The sequence below is a fragment of the Prionailurus bengalensis genome, chromosome X (assembly GCF_016509475.1).
Source record: "Prionailurus bengalensis isolate Pbe53 chromosome X, Fcat_Pben_1.1_paternal_pri, whole genome shotgun sequence".
Classification (NCBI taxonomy): Eukaryota; Metazoa; Chordata; class Mammalia; order Carnivora; family Felidae; genus Prionailurus; species Prionailurus bengalensis.
In genome coordinates this window covers 60,909,051-60,929,838 of record NC_057361.1, presented here as the reverse complement: position 1 = coordinate 60,929,838, position 20,788 = coordinate 60,909,051, and the positions used below count along the sequence as shown (strand labels likewise).

The 20,788-nt window shown below is 39.9% G+C and overlaps 1 long non-coding RNA gene across 4 annotated transcripts in view; it reads left to right on the top strand.

Annotated features, from left to right (window-relative positions):
• Window positions 1-20,788, top strand: part of LOC122478041 — a 66,426-nt gene that overhangs the window by 10,368 nt on the left and 35,270 nt on the right. For 3 of the 4 annotated variants that reach the window (XR_006295820.1, XR_006295821.1, XR_006295818.1), the window contains exons 3-4: window positions 515-702; window positions 1,134-1,237. This is a non-coding gene — a long non-coding RNA (uncharacterized LOC122478041). The remainder of the gene's footprint in view (window positions 1-514; window positions 703-1,133; window positions 1,238-20,788) is intronic. The other variant, XR_006295819.1, reaches the window with a different exon arrangement.

Here is a 20,788-nt window from a genome sequence, read left to right as displayed (position 1 = left end):
ATCAAGAGATGCTTAACTGACTGAGCCACCCAGGTGCCCCCAACCTTTCATTTTTTCATCCTCTCATTTTGTATATCTTGCCCAAGATTATAGCTAGTTAGTGTAGGAAATGGATTTGAATTTAAGCCAGTACTGTGTCTTTTTACCCAGTGCTTCCTCTAGGTTCCATCTAAGTCTAAGGAGGCCATATGAGAGAGAAATGTCTTTATTTCACACTGAAATTTTTTAAGTTTATTTATTTATTTTGAGAGAGAGACATCGCAAGTCGGGGAGAGGCAGAAAAAGGGGGAGAGAGAGGATCCCAAGCAGCCTGTATTCTGCCAGCACGGAGCCCGACGCAGAGCTCAAACTCACAAAACTGTAGGATCGTGACCTGAGCCAAAATCAAGAGTCGGACGTTTAACCGACTGAGCTACCTTGGGTGCCCCTCACATTGAAAGATTTTTATAATAGCCTCTGATATTGTTCTTTCCCAATGAAGGAAATTTTCATGGTGTAAATTTTTTTTATGCAGAAAATCATCTGGAATGCTTGTTAAAAATGCAGATTTCTGGGCAGCCAGAAACCTTGCACTAGTCAAGAGCAACACTAAGACCCACCTGTCATTTATATTGAGGCTTCCTGCCCGGTGGGTTCATCAGCAAGCCAGAATGAATCACCATTGCTGTGTGTGGATCCTTGTGAGGCAGCTGGGAAGTCTTGGTAAGCTGCCAGTGGTTTGGGTGGGGCTCCCCCATTGGTAGTAGAGAAGAGACGGTTGTGATGGACACTTCCCCCGCTTCCTTAAACAGACAGTTACTAAGTGCTTACTAGTTGCCAGAGACTATTCTAGATATTAACAAAGTTCTGCCATCATGGAACTTTCATTCTTATGAGAGTAGACAGAGGAACAAAGAACCAGGGAAAGCATAAAGTATCATACATGTTACATCAGAAGTTTTCCATTATGGTATGAAAATTGTGTTAAAAATGGGTGGGTTAGGCTAAGCAACACCTTGTGTATTTTCCCCACTTTCCATTCTTCCTTTTAATACCTGCCCCTGTCTTTCAGTGCAGTGGAGGCTGACCAAGCTGAGTATGAGAGGGTTATAGGTGATGAAAGCAATTTTTTTCCTTTTTGTTACCCTCACTAGGCTAAATTGTGAAGGATGTCTTTTGAAAAGTGTTCTAGAGAGTCTACTGGTTTTCCCACATGAGTGAACGTGTAGCAGAAGAGAGGATCCTCTCAGTGATTAAGGTAAATAGGGGAGGAAAGGATGACTTTGCCCTAACTCCTATCAGGGAGGCTCTTAGAAATGTCATTTCTGGGTGCCAATACTTTTGCTTTCTTTTTAAATTTTATTTGTTTGTTTGTTTGTTTATTTATATTCAAGTTAGTTAACATACAGGGTAATTACGATTTCAGGAGTAGAACCCAGTGATTCATCTCTTGCATATGACACCCAATGCTCATCCCGAAAAATGCCCTTCTTAATGTCCATCACCCATGTATAGCCCACACCCCCCCAACCACATCAAGCCTCAGTTTGTTCTCTGTATTTAAGAGTCTCTTATGGTTTGTCTCCCTCTCTGTTTTTATCTTATTTTTCCTTCTCTTCCCCTATGTTCATCTGTTCAGTTTCTGAAATTCCACATATGAGTAAAATTATATGATATGTCATTCTCTGACTTGTCTTGCTTAGCATAATACCCTCCACTTCTATCCATGTTTTTGCAAATGGCAAGATTTCATTCTTTTTCATCACCGAGTGGTATTCCATTTTACATATGTGTATATATATATGATATATATATATCATATATATATCACATGCCTTTAAAGTCTGTAGTTTATTCTATAATACATTTTTCTTGAAACAATTGGGGTAAACTGTCTTGTTTACCCAGTCTGTAATCACCCCTGCAGAGGATCAGAAGAACTAAAATGGTTGCCAAGTAAACTAGGCAGCATAAGCTACAGTCACAAATAAAGGCAGGACACTAATTATACTCCTCTTAAGGGGAGAGTGTCTTTTTAACCAGACTTGTTGAGAGTTTTTATCAGACAGTGGAGCTACATCTTGTCGAAAGTCAGCTCATAGCAGAGGCTCCATATTTCAGCGGTAGCCAAGTTAGTAATTTCAGAGATAGCAGTGTCTTCTGGATTGCACTTAAACCAATTGGACTAGTGTTCATTTTGGACTCCTAAGGGATCAGCCCCCTGATGGGCTCCAGGGAGCATTTAAATGGTCCATAGTTAAGAGAAGAGAGGCACAAAATCAGGTTCTTTGCTGACACTGGTCTAGTCTGGGGCCAATAAAGCCCCTGTGTTTTGGACACCACTTTGAGTCTGATACACCACTGAAAAGTGCTCTTCTGGCACCACCCTTGAACTCATTACCTCAGATGTCTGGATCAGTGGGTCCAAATCTTGGTAGACCACTTTCACTCACTTTGTCTGAACCTAAGAATCTGCAGTCATGGCACAGACAAGCCAACCCACATGGAATACCTACAACGCAGAAAGACTTTTGCCCTCAGTGGAGCACAGGCACCAGGTCGTCTCCTTTCATTCATTTTCCTCCTCCTTCCGAACACAGAGCTAGACACCCAGTAAATAACCCCTTCACACATGCAGCACAGCAGTTAACAAAGGCTTCAGTAAGAAAGTGCCTTTGTCAGAGTTGGCCTGCTGACCCCAGTGTTGGAGGAGATTATTGACACGACGTGACCACTGGTTGACCCTTGAGCTTGACCCACGCAAATGGAGGTTCCTCACTCTTTCCCTGTCCTTGGAGTGTACAGTTTCTGCATTAGGAACTGTTCCAAGGATGGAGCCTTGAAAGGTAAGGTGTGGTATATAGACCGTCTGGATGGCACATGTGACTGAACCACATTAAGGCCTCTATACCTACAAACCTTTAAGACTCTGGCAGAGGGGTACAGACATCTGCTAGTCTCTGGCTGCCCGAGACAAGCCTCATAAGTTCCCTTGCTTATTAAAACCACTGCCTACCAATCTGGAGTGGTCTACCTCTTTCAGCAGTTTCTTTTGCCCCATGTGTATATGGACCAGCTGGGAACCAACACTCAGACACTAGGAGAGGTCAGGTCTTTCTGCTGCATCACTGGTAGGAGGGGCTGAGAACGGGCAGGAGTGACTGCCATACAGCAGACTCAGGCTGCGGGCCAGCCTGGTGGGACGAGCTGGCCTAGGAGAGCCAGTCACACGGCTTGACCTGTGGCTGCCACCATGATCAGAGCCATCCTGAGAGGTAGCTTTTGCCCTCATGGACAGGGAAAGACCAGAAGGTCACAACCCATCTCATCAGAGAAGAGGGAGGCAGGGAATGAAAACACAACACTGCTGGTAAGCAGATCTCTGCCACAAACCTTGGCAGAGCACACACCTTTCTGAAGAGCCTGAGCCTGTACAAGCCAAGACATAAACAAGTACAGAACATCCCCTTCATCATTTCATCTATAGGTGGGGTAGGTAGTCTAAGGAGTTCACACAGGGATCAGGGCAAAAAGTTGATGGGGGAGAGGCGGTAAATAAGGTTCCGGAAAGGTAAAATAGGACTAGAAGAATTCACCATGACTGGTCAGTTCTCTGTCACCTTATACCATGATCACAATTCAAATTTAATCACTCATTTTAAAATCGACTTTAAACTATTAAATCTTTTCTACAACGGAAACAAAAAGGTCCATAGTTAAAGTAGGAGGCATCTATAATATGGCCATTCCTGGGAGATCTCTACAGAGGCCATCCCTACTTTAAGCTAGTAATGCCTCCATCCAGAGTTAATAACCAGAATGCCAGTATCTGCCATTTTTCATAAAAGTAATAAAGGTCACCTTTTCCCATGAGGATGGTTTTGAGATGGTGCCTTCATAGCATAATGTTCCTCTGGAATATTTGGATAACTCTATTGACAGAATTCGATAATTAGCCTGCACAAGGAACCTGAATGATAGGAAAATTGTCTTTTCACTAAGGAGAAGCCTGGGATAGTACAAAGGGATTTCCCACATTCCGTGTATATTACAGCTTACTTTAAAATGACATTGGTCTTTGGGTATCTGGATGGCTCAGTCGATAAGCATCCAACTCTTGATTTCGACTCAGGTCATGATCTCACAGTTCATGGGATCGAGCCCCACATTGGGCTCTGGGCTGACGGTGTGGAGCCTGCTTGGGATTCTCTCTCTCCCTCTGTCTCTCTGCCCCTCTCCCACTTGTACTTAACTACCTACCTACCTAACATTGGCCTTGTATAAGGATAGGAATGTTAGTATGCTGTCCAAAAACAAAAGGTCTTCCTGTCTCTTTCTTTATATGGGCCAAAATGGGTTGTATAAATCTGGCTTTTGCTCTCTGAATCCCAGTTTTTTCCCTGGGATTTCCCTATCCTCATTATCCATTCTTTACTTTTGTGACAGCTGGGTCTGTTGTGGTTTTTTTTTTCTTTTGTCTTTCTGTTTAGGCTAGTCATCACTCCCATAGTAACACCCATGCACAATTTTTGAAAATTTTCTTCCTGAGGACATGTAATATCAATAACAATGATTATTCAGTTAGTTATCAGTGTCTTTTATGTTCTAGGCAAGTGCTTTACACATATTTGTTGTCTCATTTTAACTTAATAGTAATTCTGGGATGTATGATTTGTTCCTACTTTACAGATAATAAAACTGAGGATCAAAGAGGTGATGGCCACTAGCATGCCACCAGGAGCCAGTGGTGGAGCTGTATTGTGTCATACTCTAAAGATCTTGACTACCTTACTCTACTTGAAGTGGTAGAATATGACAAGCATATTCTTAGTTTTGGGGACCTCCTGCCTCCTTATGGGATCCTTGTCACTGTCTTCTTCCAGGACATAGGGGCATATGTGAAGGGTTTGTTATCAAACATTTATTTATTTTTGGGAGAACGCAAGTGGGGAGGGACAAGAGGGAGACAGAGGATCCGTAGTGGGCCCTGCACTGATAGGCTGACAGCCGGAAGCCCAATGTGGGGCTCGAACTCACGAACTGTGAGATCATGACCTGAGCCAAAGTCAAACGCTCAACCGACTGAGCCACCCAGGTGTCCTGTGAAGAGTTTTTTTTCAAAGGGACGTTCAGATGTGCAAGAGGGATGGTGTGAGGGATGTGTGGATCCCTTTAGTTTCTAAAGATGACCACTTTAGATGAACTAGCATCACAGCTATTCACCGTGTGCTTATCTTTGTCTTTTTACTTTTTATTATAACCCCCACCCTCCTGCATAATGTTTATGTTGGATGATTTCCATGAGGTTATACTTTGTTCTACACCAAACAAAAAGGAATTGCAAGAGTCAGAGTCACAACTGAAAATCCATTGCTTGCAGAATTAACTCAGGTACAGGCTCATCAGGGGCTGGAGCAGCTTGCTGTGCATGTCAGGATGTCCCAGCTGGAATTCAGCATAAATAGTGCATTCTGTTAGAAGACAATACTGATAAGATTACTCTGTATCAAGTGGAAAATAATAGGGATACCTATCAATTAATACTTATGTAAATTTTATTGCTGGTGAGGTGTCCAGATAGTTGGCATAGGCTAAGGTTTGGCAAGGTGTGGCCCACTTGCTGGCTGCCTGTTTTTGTAAATATAATTTTGTTGGAACACAGAATCATGCTGATTCTCTATTGTCTGTGGTTGCCTTTTGTGCTACAGTAGAGTTGAGTATTTGCAACGGACTGTATGGTCCACAGCCTGAAGCATTATCATCTGGCCCTTCACTGAAAATTTGCCAATTCCTGGGGCACCTGAGTGGCTCATTTGTTAAGTGTCTGACTTCAGCTCAGGTCATGATCTCACAGTTCATGAGTTAAAGTCCTACATCAGGTGAAGCTTATGCCCCACTTTGGGTGAGCCCTACTTCTCTCTCTCCCTACCTGAGGAGACATGTCTGAAAAGTTTTGATAAGGCTGATGTGAAAGAAATTACTGCCTGTGGTTTCCTCTAGGATTTTTATGGTTTCAGGTCTCAATTTAGGTCTTTAATTCATTTCAAGTTTATTTATTTTTTTTTTATTTATTTTTTTTTTTAAATTTTTTTTTTCAACGTTTATTTATTTTTGGGACAGAGAGAGACAGAGCATGAACGGGGGAGGGGCAGAGAGAGAGGGAGACACAGAATCGGAAGCAGGCTCCAGGCTCTGAGCCGTCAGCCCAGAGCCTGATGTGGGGCTCGAACTCACGGACCGCAAGATCGTGACCTGGCTGAAGTCGGACGCTTAACCGACTGCGCCACCCAGGCGCCCCTAGTTTATTTTTGTATATGATGTAAGAAAGTGGTCCTGTATCATTCTTTTACATGTAGCTGTCCAGTTTTCCCAACACCATTTATTGAAGACACTAGCTTTTTCCCATGGTATATTTTTGCCTTTTTTCTCATAGATTAATTTACTGTATAATCGTGGATTTATTTCTAGGTTCTCTATACTATTCCCTTGGTCTATGTGTCTATTTTTGTGCCAGTACTATACTGTTTTGATTACTACAGCTTTGTAGTAGTATCTTGAAATCTGGGATTGTGATACCTCCAGCTTTGTTCTTTCTCAAGATTTCTTTGACTATTTGGGTCCTTTGGGGTTCCATACAAATTTTAGTATTATTTGTTCTGGCTCTGTGAAAAATGCCATTGCTACTTTGATAGGGATCACATTGAATCTGTAGATTTCTTTGGATAGCATGGGCATTTGAACTATTTTTCACCACATGAGCATGGAACATGCTTTCATTTGCTTGTGTCACCTTCAATATTTTTTATCAGTGTTTTATAGTTTTTAAAGTACAGGTCTTTCACCTCCTTGGTTATGTTTAATCCTATTTTATTATTTTGCGTACTATTGTAAAGGGATTGTTTTTAATTTCTCTTACTGCTATTTCATTATTAGTGTATAGAAACAGAACCAATTTCTGTGTATTAATTTTGTACCCTGCAACTTTACTGAATTCATTTATTCTGATAGTTTTTTGGTGAAAACTTTAGGATTTTCTATGTAAGGTATCATGTCATCTGCAAATAGCCAAAGTTTAAATTCTTCCTTACCAATTTGGATTCCTTTTATTCTTTTTCTTTTCTTTTTAATTTTTTTACATGTTTATTCATTTTTGAGAGAGAGCGTAAGCAGAGGAAGGGCAGAGAGAGAGGGAGACACAGAATCCAAAGCAGGCTCCAGGCTGCAGGCTCCAAGCTATCAGCACAGAGCCTGACACAGGGCTCAAACCCACGAACTACAGGATCATGACCTGAGCCGAAGTTGGGCACTTAACTGACTGAGCTACCCAGGCACCCCATATTTCTTTTTATCTGATTGCTGTTGTTGTGTTGAATACAAGTGGTGACAGTGGACATCCTTGTCTTGTTCCTGTTCTTAGAGGAAAAGCTCCCAGTTTTTCACCATTGAATATGATGCTAGCTGTGGGTTTTTCGTATGTGACCTTATTTATGTTGAGATATATTCTCTTTAAAAATTTTTCTAATGTTTTTACTTATTTTTGAGACAGAAAGAGACAGAGCATGAGCAGGGGAGGGGCAGAGAGAGAGGGAGACACAGAATCTGAAGTAGGCTCCAGGCTCTGAGCTGGCAACACAGAGCCCGACGTGGGGCTTGAACCTCACAGACTGTCAGGTCATGACCTGAGCTGAAGTCGGACGCTTACCCAACTGAGCCACCCAGGCGCCCCTAGATATATTCTCTTTAAACCCACTTTGTTGAGAGTTTTTATCATGAACAGATGTTAAATTTTGTTAAGTGCTTTTTCTGCATTTATTGAGATGCTGTTATAATTTTTATCCTTCGTTTAGTTAATGTGTATTACGTCGATTGATTTGTGAATATTGAACCATCCTTGTATCCCTGGAATACATCCCACTTGATCATGATTAATGTTCCTTTAATCTATTACTGAATGCGGTTTGCTGTTGCCCTATAGTTCTCTTTTTTTGTAGCATCTTTGTCTGGGTTTGGTATGATAGGTTTTTCTTTGCATGACTTGGAATATTTATGTCATTTTTTCTTATCCTTACTTTATCAGTTCTACTGTTTATGTTCTTCACCAGCATATGTATTCTCTGCTACTTAGGCCCATAAGTGAGTCTAATATAGAGGTTACCTTAGATGGAAACACTGTCCTTAGTCAAGGTAGGAGGCAGTGGTTTTGGTAATTTGCTGTGTCAAAACCTAAATTTCTCATTCAGGATAGGAGGAATTAATCCTTCCATTGCTATGTAAAAATGAGATCTGGACAAAGGAACAGCCATCTCCGTCAAGTAAGTGATTATTTTGACATGGAAGTAAATATTTTTCTTTGACCTTTTGTTGTATGTGTTCTATTTAATAGTTTTCTTAATAATGAACCTACCTTGCATTTCTAGAAGAAAACTTTTTACTTTTTAATGATTTTGAATTAGGTTTCCTAAATTTGCTATTTTTAATGTTATTTTCTGTTTTATTTTTTACTGTTTTGTTTCTGTTTAACAGTGAGTTTTTGGTTAGGGTGGCAGTCTTTGTCAGGTGTTGAAGTTAGGGTCATTAATGAAATCTTGTTTCCTGATCTTTTAAATTTAGCAGATCTCAAACATGTTCCATGCCATTAAATATGGTTTAGATATGGTTTAGGGGCACCTGGGTAGTTCAGTCGGTTAAGTGTCCTACTTCAGTTTAGGTCATGATCTCACGATTTCGTGAGTTCAGGCCCTGCGTCGGGCTCTGTGCTGACAGTTCAGAGCCTGGAGCCTGCTTTGGATTCTGTGTTTCCCTCTTTCTCTGCCCCTCCCCAGCTCATGCTCTGTCTGTCTCTGTCTCTGTCTCTCTCAAAAATAAACAGAAAAAAATTTTTAAATATGCTTTAATGACATCTCTTTTAAAGTGGCACATAATATGCCATTGCATTAATGTAAAATTTTAATTCTTATCCAATATTTGGGCTCTTGTTCAATTACTGCTCTTTTTTTTAATATGAAATTTATTGTCAAATTGGTTTCCATACAACACCCAGTGCTCATCCCAAAAGGTGCCCTCCTCAATACCCATCACCCACCCTCCCTTCCCACCCCCCCCATCAACCCTCAGTTTGTTCTCAGTTTTTAAGAGTCTCTTATGCTTTGGCTCTCTCCCACTCTAACCTCTTTTTTTTTTTTCTTCCCCTCCCCCATGGACTTCTGTTAAGTTTCTCAGGTTCCACATAAGAGTGAAAACATATGGTATCTGTCTTTCTCTAATTACTGCTCTTTTAATATTGTATAAATAATACTGATGTGAACATCTCTTTAGATAAATCTTTGCACATATTCATGTTTGCTTCCTAAGATTGAATTAAATGTACCATCCCCCTAGTAGTGTATGAAAATGTCCATTTTTTCATATCCTCACCAGTACATGACATTACAGTTTCTAAAAAATCTGTCAATTACAAAGGTAAAAAGTGGTCTTCCTTGATGTTTTAGTTTTTATGTCTTTGATTCCTAATGAGAAAGAACAGTTAAAAATCTTCCTTGAGACTTCTTTTTGAGTTTCTTCTTCACACAGATTTTGAAGCTACCATATGTTGTAGATATTTTCCCCAATTTGGTGTGGAAATTGTTTTGTTTTGTTTTGTTTTATTTTGTTTCATTTTTATTCAGGTATAATTAAACATACAGTGTTACTAATTTCAGGTGTACAGTAGAATGATTTAGCAGTTCTGTACATTACTCTGTGCTCATTATGATAAGTGTTCTCTTAATCTCCTTCACCCATTTCACCTGTATCCCCTCACGCATCTCCCCTTTGGCAAGAGTGTTTAGTGTTGTTTTGTTGGTCCACTCTTACTAGCTGGCTGGAAGTCCTAGCCATCATCCGAGCAATCATCCAAGAGAAAGAAATAAAAAGCATCCAAATTGGTAGAGAAATTAAACTGTCACAATTTGCAGATGCCACGATACTATGACAGAAAAAAAAAAAAAACCCTAAAGTTTTCACCAAAAAACTGTTAGAATAATTTCTCCCATTACATATTGGCTTGTGTGTTCACTTTATCTTTTTCAACCCACCTCATATTGTTAGCTTGTTCATCAGTTCTTCTTACTTCGGCCTTCACTTTCATCGTAGGTTTTGCTTGCTTGTGGCCCTCATGGCCTCACTTCTGCATTGTGTTGGCTTGCTGTGTATCCTCTGAGTTTCAGTTCTCTTTGCTACTATGATTACATTTAATAGCCCAGTTCTAATACTGAGAACACAAATTACTAGGCCCGACTTACCTCCGTTTAGATCGATATTTATATGCCAAGAGCAGCAGTTTATGGATCTTCCTGTCTGTCATGTTCTGCAATTAGTATGATTATTACACTTGGTCTCTGTTTTTTTTTTTTTTTACTGTGCTTCATTCCTTCCAGCTTCTAATGCATTCATTAAACAACTGGCCTCTCCCATCTTCTATTTCAGGGGTTGCAATTGCAAATGCTTGCAGGCTCCAGATGGGGTATCTGTATAGCACCATCCCGATTTTTATTTTCTTCCTTTTTCTTCTTCTTCAAATGGTGCTTAGGGGATTTTGTGGGGAGCTCTTCTCTTGTTTATCTACTTTTGGTAGAGACAGTGGAAAAGAGATTACTCTTAAAAAACAAGAGAGCAGATTAGATGGTAAAGAGCAGCTGATGCTTCCAAGAGTATTAGTAAAGAGTGTTTGGGATTGTGGTTCCCTGGAACATGCACCTTTGATACAAAGGAGAAGGCTATTACTCTGGCTCTTGATTGTTGCCCAGTAGGAAAATAGCCCAATATTGACAGGATTTTCAGCTCTACAAGGAGCCTGATTTTGAGCTGTTAACTTACTTTTTTAATGTTTATTTATTTTGGGGAGAGAGAGAGAGGCAGAGCACAAGCAGGGGAGGGGCAGAGAGAGAGGGAGACACAGAATCTGAAGTGGGCTCCAGGCTCTGAGCTGTCAGCACAGAGCCCGACACAGGGCTCAAACTCACAAGCCATGAGATCATGACCTGAGCCAAAGTTGGATGCTTAACTGAGCCACCCAGGCACCCCTGTTAGCTTACTTTTTAAAAAAAATTTCACAGACCAAAACACAATGTGTTTGTAAATGCTTTTATGACCTAATATCTTTGCTTCTTCATAATTTTAGCTTATTCATAGTGTTCCCTTTTCCCCATGTTGTATTAAAAATGGTGTGTAGCACTACCCATTCAACTTAACCTGGGAGTTGGCAGTTTCCCTTGGGTACTGTTTAAAACTGGGTCACAGTTTTGAATGGAATTGTATAGCTTAGAATAGAATAGATTAGGACAGAACACAAAAGAAGAAAATACTGGCTTCCATCTGGCAAAGTGTAAATACTTTGTGAAATTTTTGTTCCAGCTATATGTTTGTATATGTGTTATCTTTGGTCCAATGTAACTGTATTTCTTACTGTGGATTAAACAACTTTATAAGACACTGAATGAAACGTGAGCAAGCTGGTATCCTCTAGTCTGGATCCCCCCTCTAGACCCACAGAATGTTTCTTGAAAATCGGATGGTTGCCAAGGGCTAGGGGGAGGGGCCAAATGGGGAATTGTGTAATGGGTATAGAGTTTCAATTTTGCAAAATGAAAAGTTCTGGAGATTGGCTGCTCAACAGTGTTAATATGCTTAACACTATTAAACTGTAGGCTTAAAAACAGTTAAGGTGGTAAAAAAAAAACAGAACAAGAATAACCCATTAAACAGAAAGTTTACACAGTCATCAGAATTTCCTTGGTATGTTAAATATAACATCTTCAAATTTAAGAGTTTCATGACCATCCTTCAATGTCTGTTTATCAAGGGTCTGTTCATAAACAGTGACCCACTACTTTTTCTACAGGCTGTGAGTGAAGATGATGTTTAATTTTTTAATAGTTGGGAAAAATAAAAATATTTCATGACGTGAAAATAATTCAAAAACCAAATTTCAGTTTTATTGGAACATAGCACCACATCCATGTATGTATTGTCTATGCCTGCTTTATGCTACAGTGGCAGAATAGAGTAGTTGTGACAGAAACCATATGGCCTGCAAAACTTAAATTATTTACTACCTGGCTATCAACAGAAAAACTTTGAGGTTGCTCTGTTGCAGAAGTTGCCAGATCCCTCACAAGCATCATCTCTGATGGCTTTAAATGCCAAATAACAGCTTTGTCATGGACTACTAGTGGCTGTTATTCTAATATGTGGAGAGATTCTCACTTCTTTATTCCCTAATGTGACACCCTAACCACATCCAGAAAACTCACATTCTTGGTGAGCTTCAGTTGTGGTTGTAATCCTGTTAGCTAGTTTCTGGTATTGTAGGCTCCTTCATTTTTAAGAAACAGACTTCTCTTGCGCCATCCAAACAATTGGACCACCCAGCTCTGCATAGGCAGCCTCCTAAGATAGACCGGGATCTCATAAGAATTCAGATACAGAAAACCCTGTATTTGACAGGCCTGTGGGTGGCTCAGTCAGTTTTGGCTCAGGTCATGATCTCACAGTTTCGTGGGTTTGAGCCCCGCATTAGGCTCTGTGCAGACAGTGTGGAGCCTGGTTGGGATTCCCTCTCTCCTCTCCCTCCCTCTCTCCCTCTCTCTCTCTCTCTCTCTCTCTCTCTCTCTTCCCTTCCCCCGCTCATGCTGTCTCTGCCTCTCTCAAAAATAAATAAATAAACTTTTTAAAAAAAACCCTGTATTTGAACAAAGACAATTTAAAAAATAAAATTCAGTTTCCCCTCTGTGGAAAATGGTTTGAGGATTAGAAGTGGTTCCAAGACATAGCTGGGAATGTTGACAACAGAGGTTTGTATCATCTGTCTAGTATGTCACCTTTAGCATCTTTTTTTTAAATAAAAATTGTACATATTAAATGTATTCAACACAATGATTTGGTATATATAGTGAAATGATTATATAGTGTAGTCAGATGCCCCTAGTAACTTAATCTTCTCAGTTACAGTTTTGTGTGTATGTGATGAGAGCACCTGAAATCTACTCTCTTAGCAAATTTTCAGTAGTCAATACAGTATTGATTGTAGACACCGTTTCATACATCACATTTTAACTACTCTTTGTCTCCACCTTTTTTGGTCTCTACTTCCTCATATCTACTCAAGCTTTAGTTTACTTCCTAGTTTTGTATTCTACTTCCTCGTAAATTTTCAATTACTCATCATTAAATCTTACTTGTTCCTCCAATGTCTTTGGCTATATCTCATGTTTCCCAACTCTGTCTTTTAAGGTTCAGCTCCCTTTGCTATGGGACTCATTCGTTTTCATTTTACAAACTTCATTGTTCAGTGCAAGAATTCCAGTGGCTTAGCTCATGCCTCTTTGGGTAGTCACTTTTTGAGTCATGCGATAACAGCATTTGGGTAGTGTATCCTACACCTGGTGCATTCTACCTTGGCTGCCAGGACAGGTCATATTCTAAAATTCATTGCTGTCTAGGACTGCCTTTTCTCCAGAAATATGGTTGGGACTTTACCTTAGATGGGACTATGAGTGTGGCCGCCATTTAATTCAGGTATGTTTGTATTGCATTTCTACATCTTGACCTCTAAGCACATAGGCTCCTCATTGCATATTCATTTCTAATTTTTTTAATGTTTATTTTTGAGAGAGAGAGCACACACATGTGCATGAGTGGGGGAGGGGCAGAGAGAGAGGGAGGCACAGAATCTGAAGCAGACTCCAGGCTCCAAGCTGTCAGCACAGAGCCCAACACGAGGCTCAAACTCACAAAACATGAGATCATGACCTGAGCCGAAGTCGGACGCTTAACTGACTGAGCCGCCCAGATGGCCTCATATATTCATTTCTAAAGATGCTCTGCCTATACTTTTCCAACGCTTACTTAAGTGTAAATGTTGGAGAGTAACTAAGTCACAACCAGATCCTGTAGTCTGAAGTAATGTCATAAAGCCACTTTAGAAATTTACTCTTCAGTTTCAGAATCACTCACCTATCTGTGATCTTCCTTGGCCACTTGAATTTTGTTTGTTGTTGTGATTGTGTCACAAGTTACATTCACTGGATGTGTGCTCCTGTGACAATAACTTTGCCACAGTTCCTGGAGGCTCTTAACATTCCAACCTGGATTGTGGTGGGTGTATGTTCTCTCCACCCTACCACCAAGTAATAAGCAGGTCTAAATATTTCACATTCCTGCAGAAGTCCTGTTCATGTACCCCAACTGTATACTATTTTCTAAATTATGTGGGATTTCTGGTTTCAAGAAATAAGACACAGGTTTAGGTCAAGAAACAAGTGTTTATCACATAGATAAACATAGTAAGATAATAGTAAGGAAAATAGGGATTTCATAGGAATTGCAAGAACAGTGTGGCATGGAAATGCATCTATGGTGGCTCGAGGGACTTAAGCACAGGAATTAGTGGACCTTTTCCACTGTGTCACTGACTTGATTCAGCATTCTATTCTCTTGGCTTATCTACATTTTTCTTCACTCGTCTTTCTTATGCCTGGCTTTTCCATTGCCTTGTCTTTGGTGAGGCTTTCAGCTTTAGATTTCACCATTAGTTACCTGTCTGGTCCTAATTGGCTTGGTTTATCTTTATTTGTGCAGTGCTTTTTCATGCTTAGACAGGTCATAGGCTGCTGTCAGTGTATGGGTTGGTCCCATCAGCTGTACTCCATGGAGAGAATATAATACTGTTTTGTGAAACAAAACCTGATTGTCAGCCTGTGCTACAGTTGTGACAATAAAAAGGTCTTTAGAAGGAAATAAGTGTATGTTTGGTAGGAACCAGAACTGACATGTTTAGTTCAGTGATTGTCAAATTTGTGAATCTATGACCTATCCATGTTATTCCATGCCTGTTGGAATGGCAACTGAGAACCATGCCTAGATATAATAGAGACAAAACCATGCTTTCCAGGGTCAGCACCTCATGGTTATATCAAGAATTTGTACATCAGTGTCAGAATAGAAACTGTCAAACCCTACTTTGCTTATTTCTTTGAAGTTGCTATAATACATAGCCACTACTGATTTCCTCAGACCTTCACCCTAAATGTGTGCACATTTGAGTCACAAAGGCAATTGTATAAGTTGTGGCTTTGCCAAACTTCTGAAACTTTCATCCTGGTTGTGTGTGATTTTCACTCTGCAGTCATTCCCTAACAATTTCAAATGTTACTTTTCTGCTGAGGGTTTGTTTCATGCAACTATATACTTGATACTAACTTCTATATTAATTTGGTTCTTTTGGTGTCAAGAAATGAATCACTCAACTTACCTCATTAATAGGGGTTTATTATATTAAATATGTGGAACAGTGGGAAGATGGGGAGTTAGTGGGACTGGAAATGAACAATACTGAGTATGGGAACTAGATTCAAGCAGCCCTGGGTACCTTAACAGCAGTACCTTTGGGTCATTATGCTTGTACTACACCATTGGCATCACTCAGCCACTCTGCATTTGCTATTTCTCCTGGCTTAGTGGTTCTCTGTCAGGGTTGTACTTTAGAATTAACTGGGGAACTTTAAAAATAAACCAGAGCAAGATTATTGTGATTTAAATAGCCTCAAATGGCCCCAGCCATCCGCATTTTAAAAGCTCCTTCCCACTCTTAGTGCTTCTTTTGCTATCAGCTGGCTTCCCAGCTGATACTTCTTTACCTTTTAGCTTCTGCTTACTTGTGGTACTCGTGGATCAGATCGTAGTACCTCATAAATTTGCCTTCTCTTGGCCTTGAACTCCCTTAGAGAAGAGGCTGTGGGTATGACAAGCAGAATGGAAGTGTCTGCTCCAAAGGTTGGCAAAACATTTTATGTAAAAGTCCCAGATAGTTAACACTTTGGGTTTGTGAGCCACACGGTCTCTTTTGCAACTGTTCACTTGGGGAATCAACCGCAGACAATGAATGCAAAATCTGTCGGCAGGTTTGACCCATTGGCTGTAGTTTGCTGACCCCTGGTCTATTCCCTTCTTGCTTATAGTAAAACTTCTTATTTATTCTTTCTTAATATTTTCCCTACTGTTCCTATTTTCCTACTGTTCCATAATTCGTTTTTAACTGAATTTAGGAATTCTTTTGTAAAATTCTGCCTTGTTTAAAGAACTTAACTTGGGGATATTGTAATAATAGCCTTTTATTTGTACATTTGTTTGGTCAGAATTAACATGTTGGCAACATTTTTCTCCCCTTCTAAAAACATTTATTAAACTCTTTAAATTCTAATAATCATAATTTTCACCATGTGAATCCCCAGTATTATGATATTCCTTAGTTATATTATGCCATATATAGCTAAAAGTAATTAGATTGTTTTCTGTTAATTTTAATAAGTAGTTATTTTTCATAGCTTATTTCAAAATGGAAGTATTATTTTTCCTGGTGATAAAGAGGTGCTTATTGTAAACAATTCAGATAACACAGGTTATAAAGAATACAGTCAAGATAAGCTATAATCCCATCATTCAACTAAAACTGCTATTAAACTTTTGGTGTATAGACTTCTTGAATGTCAGGCTGTCTTTGTTTAACGTTATTGAGCATTTATTTTGTCTAATTATGACACCTGTTCAAATTCCATGCCGATTAAGCAATTTTATGGTATAATTTGGCTACAGGGAAAGAATATGCTTTTGATGTGGAAACAAGTTTCCTGGTTGCATTGATGAGTACATTCACATTCTTGTAAATTAAGAAATTGGCATGCTGGGGCGCCTGGGTGGCGCAGTCGGTTAAGCGTCCGACTTCAGCCAGGTCACGATCTCACGGTCCGTGAGTTCGAGCCCCGCGTCAGGCTCTGGGCGGATGGCTCAGAGCCTGGAGCCTGTTTCTGATTCTGTGTCTCCGTCTCTCTCTGCCCCTCCCCCGTTCATGCTCTATCTCTCTCTGTCCCAAAAATAAATAAACGTTGAAAAAAAAATTTAAAAAAAAAAAAAAAAAAAAAAAGAAATTGGCATGTTGAAGATTATTTACTCCTTATTATATATCAGCTATGGTGAATGCCCTTGCAATTTATATTTGCACTTGACTTGTCATTTCCTTACCAACCTGTAATTTTTAGTCAAAGAAGCTGCAGTGAATTCTCTCAGGGCCTTGAAGTATCGTTTGTTCTCATAGAAAATAACCTAACTAGGGGCGCCCGGGTGGCTCAGTCGGTTAAGCGCCGACTCTGGCTCAGGTCATGATCTCACAGCTCGTGAGTTCAAGCCCCACGTCAGGCTCTGTGCTGACAGCTCAGAGCCTGGAGCCTGCTTCGGATTCTGTGTCTCCCTCTCTCTCTGCCCCTCCCCTGCTCACGCTCTGTCTCTCTCTCAAAAATAAAATAAACATTAAAAATTTTTAAAAGAAAAGAACCAAATGAAAGATTGGTAATGTGGACATATTTCTGGCTTCAGGCATGAGGGTAAGTATGCATTTGGAAGTGTTAAGAGAAGACAATGTGATAATAAAAGTCAGTGGTTATAGTTTGTTAGGAGAAACTCCCTCTTTTTCTAATTGAACCTAGAGAATTACTTTAGTCACTTTAGACATAGTACATATATACCTGAGGCACGGTTGCTAGAAGTTACCTACAGTGGGCCACCAAAAGTTCTTTACATTCCTCGAAGTCATCCAAGTAGAGAGAATTGCTTGAACTTTTTAAATTAAAAATATGAGTGACTGTTTTCATCTGGAACTTGACAGTGATATCACTAATTAAAAATAGGATATATGATATATTTTAACTGAGGTCAACACCTTAATACCCAAAAAGAACTTCTGCATCACTAAAGAAGAAAAATGTCTTGCCGGGAACAAGCTAAGGAAACAATTGTACCACCTCCCTACCTTACTGATTGATTGATTGATTGATTGATTGAAAGGTACCCTCTCAAAAACAAAACAAAATGACTTGCTTAGCTAGGAAGATGCATTTTTTTCCCTTAAAGACCAGCTTGACATTTTGTTCTAAGTCAAAAGTAGTTACTAAGCTCTGTTTATGTTCTATAGATGTAACCTCATTTATTGATAGCTCTAATCCAGTGATTTTTACAAATCTTGACAATAACACCCCAAAACATCCAATTGTTATTAATGTAAATATGTGTTATATATAATTGTGGTTGAAAATGCAATTTTGAAACATGGAGGAAAATACATGATTTGGCATCTCAATATCACAAAATAGGTGGGATGTTGGGGGTCACTAGATCACAGGTCTCAGCATATAGTTGTTGTACTCACAGCTGAGATTTATTATAGCCACATAGTAAGGATATACAGCCTTTCTTTTTTTAAATTTTTTAAGTTGATTTATTTATATTGAGAGCAAGTGATCAGGGGAGGGGCAGAGAGGGAGAGAGAGAGAATCCCAAGCATGCTGTGCTCTGTCAGCACAGAGCCCCATGCAGGGCTCGAAGTCACAAACCACGAGATCATGACCTGAACTGAAACCAAGAGTCAGACGCTTAACTGACTGAGCCACCAAGGTGCTGCAGTATACAGCCTTTCTAAGGTTATCAAAAGGGAAGAAGGTGCAGGAGGGTGTGGAGGAATCTCTATGCAGTCCTCTTTCTGCTCTCCCTCCCGTGAGCAGTCACACAGAGTACATCCTCCAGCAATAGAAATGCAGCAACTTGTGTGCAATGTTTCTGCCATGGAAGCCTGTTATAGACACTCAACAGGAAAGGTTTTTATTGTGGACTGATCACAGAGGTACTGTCTTGTTTAGTAGGTACCAAAATTCCACTTTCCAGAAGGAAAGTAGGTGTTCAGCATGATCCACATTATTTATACCAGTAACCTAGATACAGTGAGCCACTCTTACTAGTTAGGGAAAGTTTTCTACCAGCATAGGGACCTGTTTACCCATAAAGTTCCCAGATGCCAGCCAAGGCTAACCTTGAGAAGCAGGCCTTTCTGAGATAGTAGTCTTAGGGTTGCTTACATTAACTTTTCTCTGTGTACATGCATTGGATGTATAATAAAAGATCAAAATAAGAGCATTCTATAATTGACCACATTCAGACCCTGTTTAAGGGAAGAGGGTGGGCCACTTCGATAGGAAGAAGTTTAAATACATGATTTCCATTTTGTTGGGGACATGTGAAAAAATTGAGAGTGCCTATTTGGGACTTTTTTATGTCAAAGAGTGATCTAAGCTTATTTGTAAACTTTTTTTAAACAAAATCTTTGATATATTCACTATTTTTTGCTTCCTTTTTTTTTCTCGTACTGTTGCAAAAGTTAACTGTGAAAAGTGTGATAATTTTTAAACTTTGTGCGTCATTCCTTCCCCACACATGACTTTGGAATTTGACATTCAAGAAACTGTTCTTTAAGAAATAAGTCAAGGGGCGCCTGGGTGGGTCAGTTGGTTAAGCGTCCGACTTCAGCCCAGGTCATGATCTCGCAGTTCGTGAGTTCAAGCCCCGTGTCAGGCTCTGTGCTCACAGCTCAGAGCCTGGAGCCTGTTTCGGATTGTGTCCCCCCTCTTTTTCTCTGTCCCTCCCCCATTCATGCTCGCTCTCTCTCTCTCTCTCTCTCTCTCTCTCAAGAAGAAACATTTAAAAAAAAGAAAGAAAAAGAAGTCTAGGGGCTCCTGGGTGGCTTAGTCAGTTGAGCCTCCAGCTGTTGATTTCAGCTCAGGCGATGATCCCAGGGTCATGGGATTGAGCCCAACTTTGGGCTCCGTGCTGAGTGTGGAATCTGCTTGAGATTCTCCCTCTCTCTCCCTTTGCCTCTCTTCCCCACTCGCATGCTCTCTTTTGAAAGAAAGAAAAGTGTTAAGGGAATGTGAAATTTTTGTTCGTGGCCTCGCATGAATTTAGTTAGAAAACTGAAAGTTGGTTTAAAATAAACTTTTCCATTTGACTAAAATTTAAAAACAGATGAACTATGCTATCTGGGCATAATTCAATTTAGGTAATAACTATTTTTACCCATAATAAGAAATTAAAGGAATTGCTGTAAAGTCTTTGATGCATTTTCCTGGTAAAGTTAAAAATGTTGAAATCTACACACCAAAATGTTCACATTGGTTATCTTTTGAGACAGGTGTAGATTAGTAGTTGTTATTTTGGGGGGAGTGTTTTGGTTTCCTTGATTTTTTTTCATAATAAAAGTATACCATGTTGCTTAGCTTTTTGTTCAACTTGTATAAATTAAATGCCTCCTATGCCATGGATACTGGACATACAGTTGTGCATGTAGTAATTTCTAGGTTTTCTCAGCAAGTTCAGTAAGCTAAGGGAAGTATAATAGAGTTAAGAATAGGGTATGTAGGAAGGTTACTTAATAGTATAGAAGATATGAAGCCAAGATAGGAAGGGAGAGGAAGACTTTGTAACATTGGACCCCAGGGGAATTTTTACCAAAGTGATATTCTAAGGCAGAATCCCACTTTGGGAACAGCTAACCAGGCTGACATTGGTAGATCTTGTTCTCTGAAGGACTTTTGGTATTGTCGGAATAGACTTAGCACCATATATGTATATATTGCCACTAAATAATATTTTTAGGGCTTAAATTTCAACTATTGGAGGTTCCAAGGGATCTGATTTTGTGCATTAGGTGTTCTGCTAAAATTACTGTAATTTGGGGGTGCCTGGGTGGCTCAGTTGCTTAAGCGTCTGTCCAACTCTTAACTTCGGCTCAGGTCATTATCTCTCGTAGTTCATTAGTTTGAGCCCCGCATCTGGCTCTGTGCTGACAGCAAGGAGCCTGCTTGGGATTCTCTGTCTCCTTTCTCTCTGCCTGTGCCCCTCCCCTGCTCATGCACATGCACACACTCTCAAAAATAAACTTTAAAGTAAAATA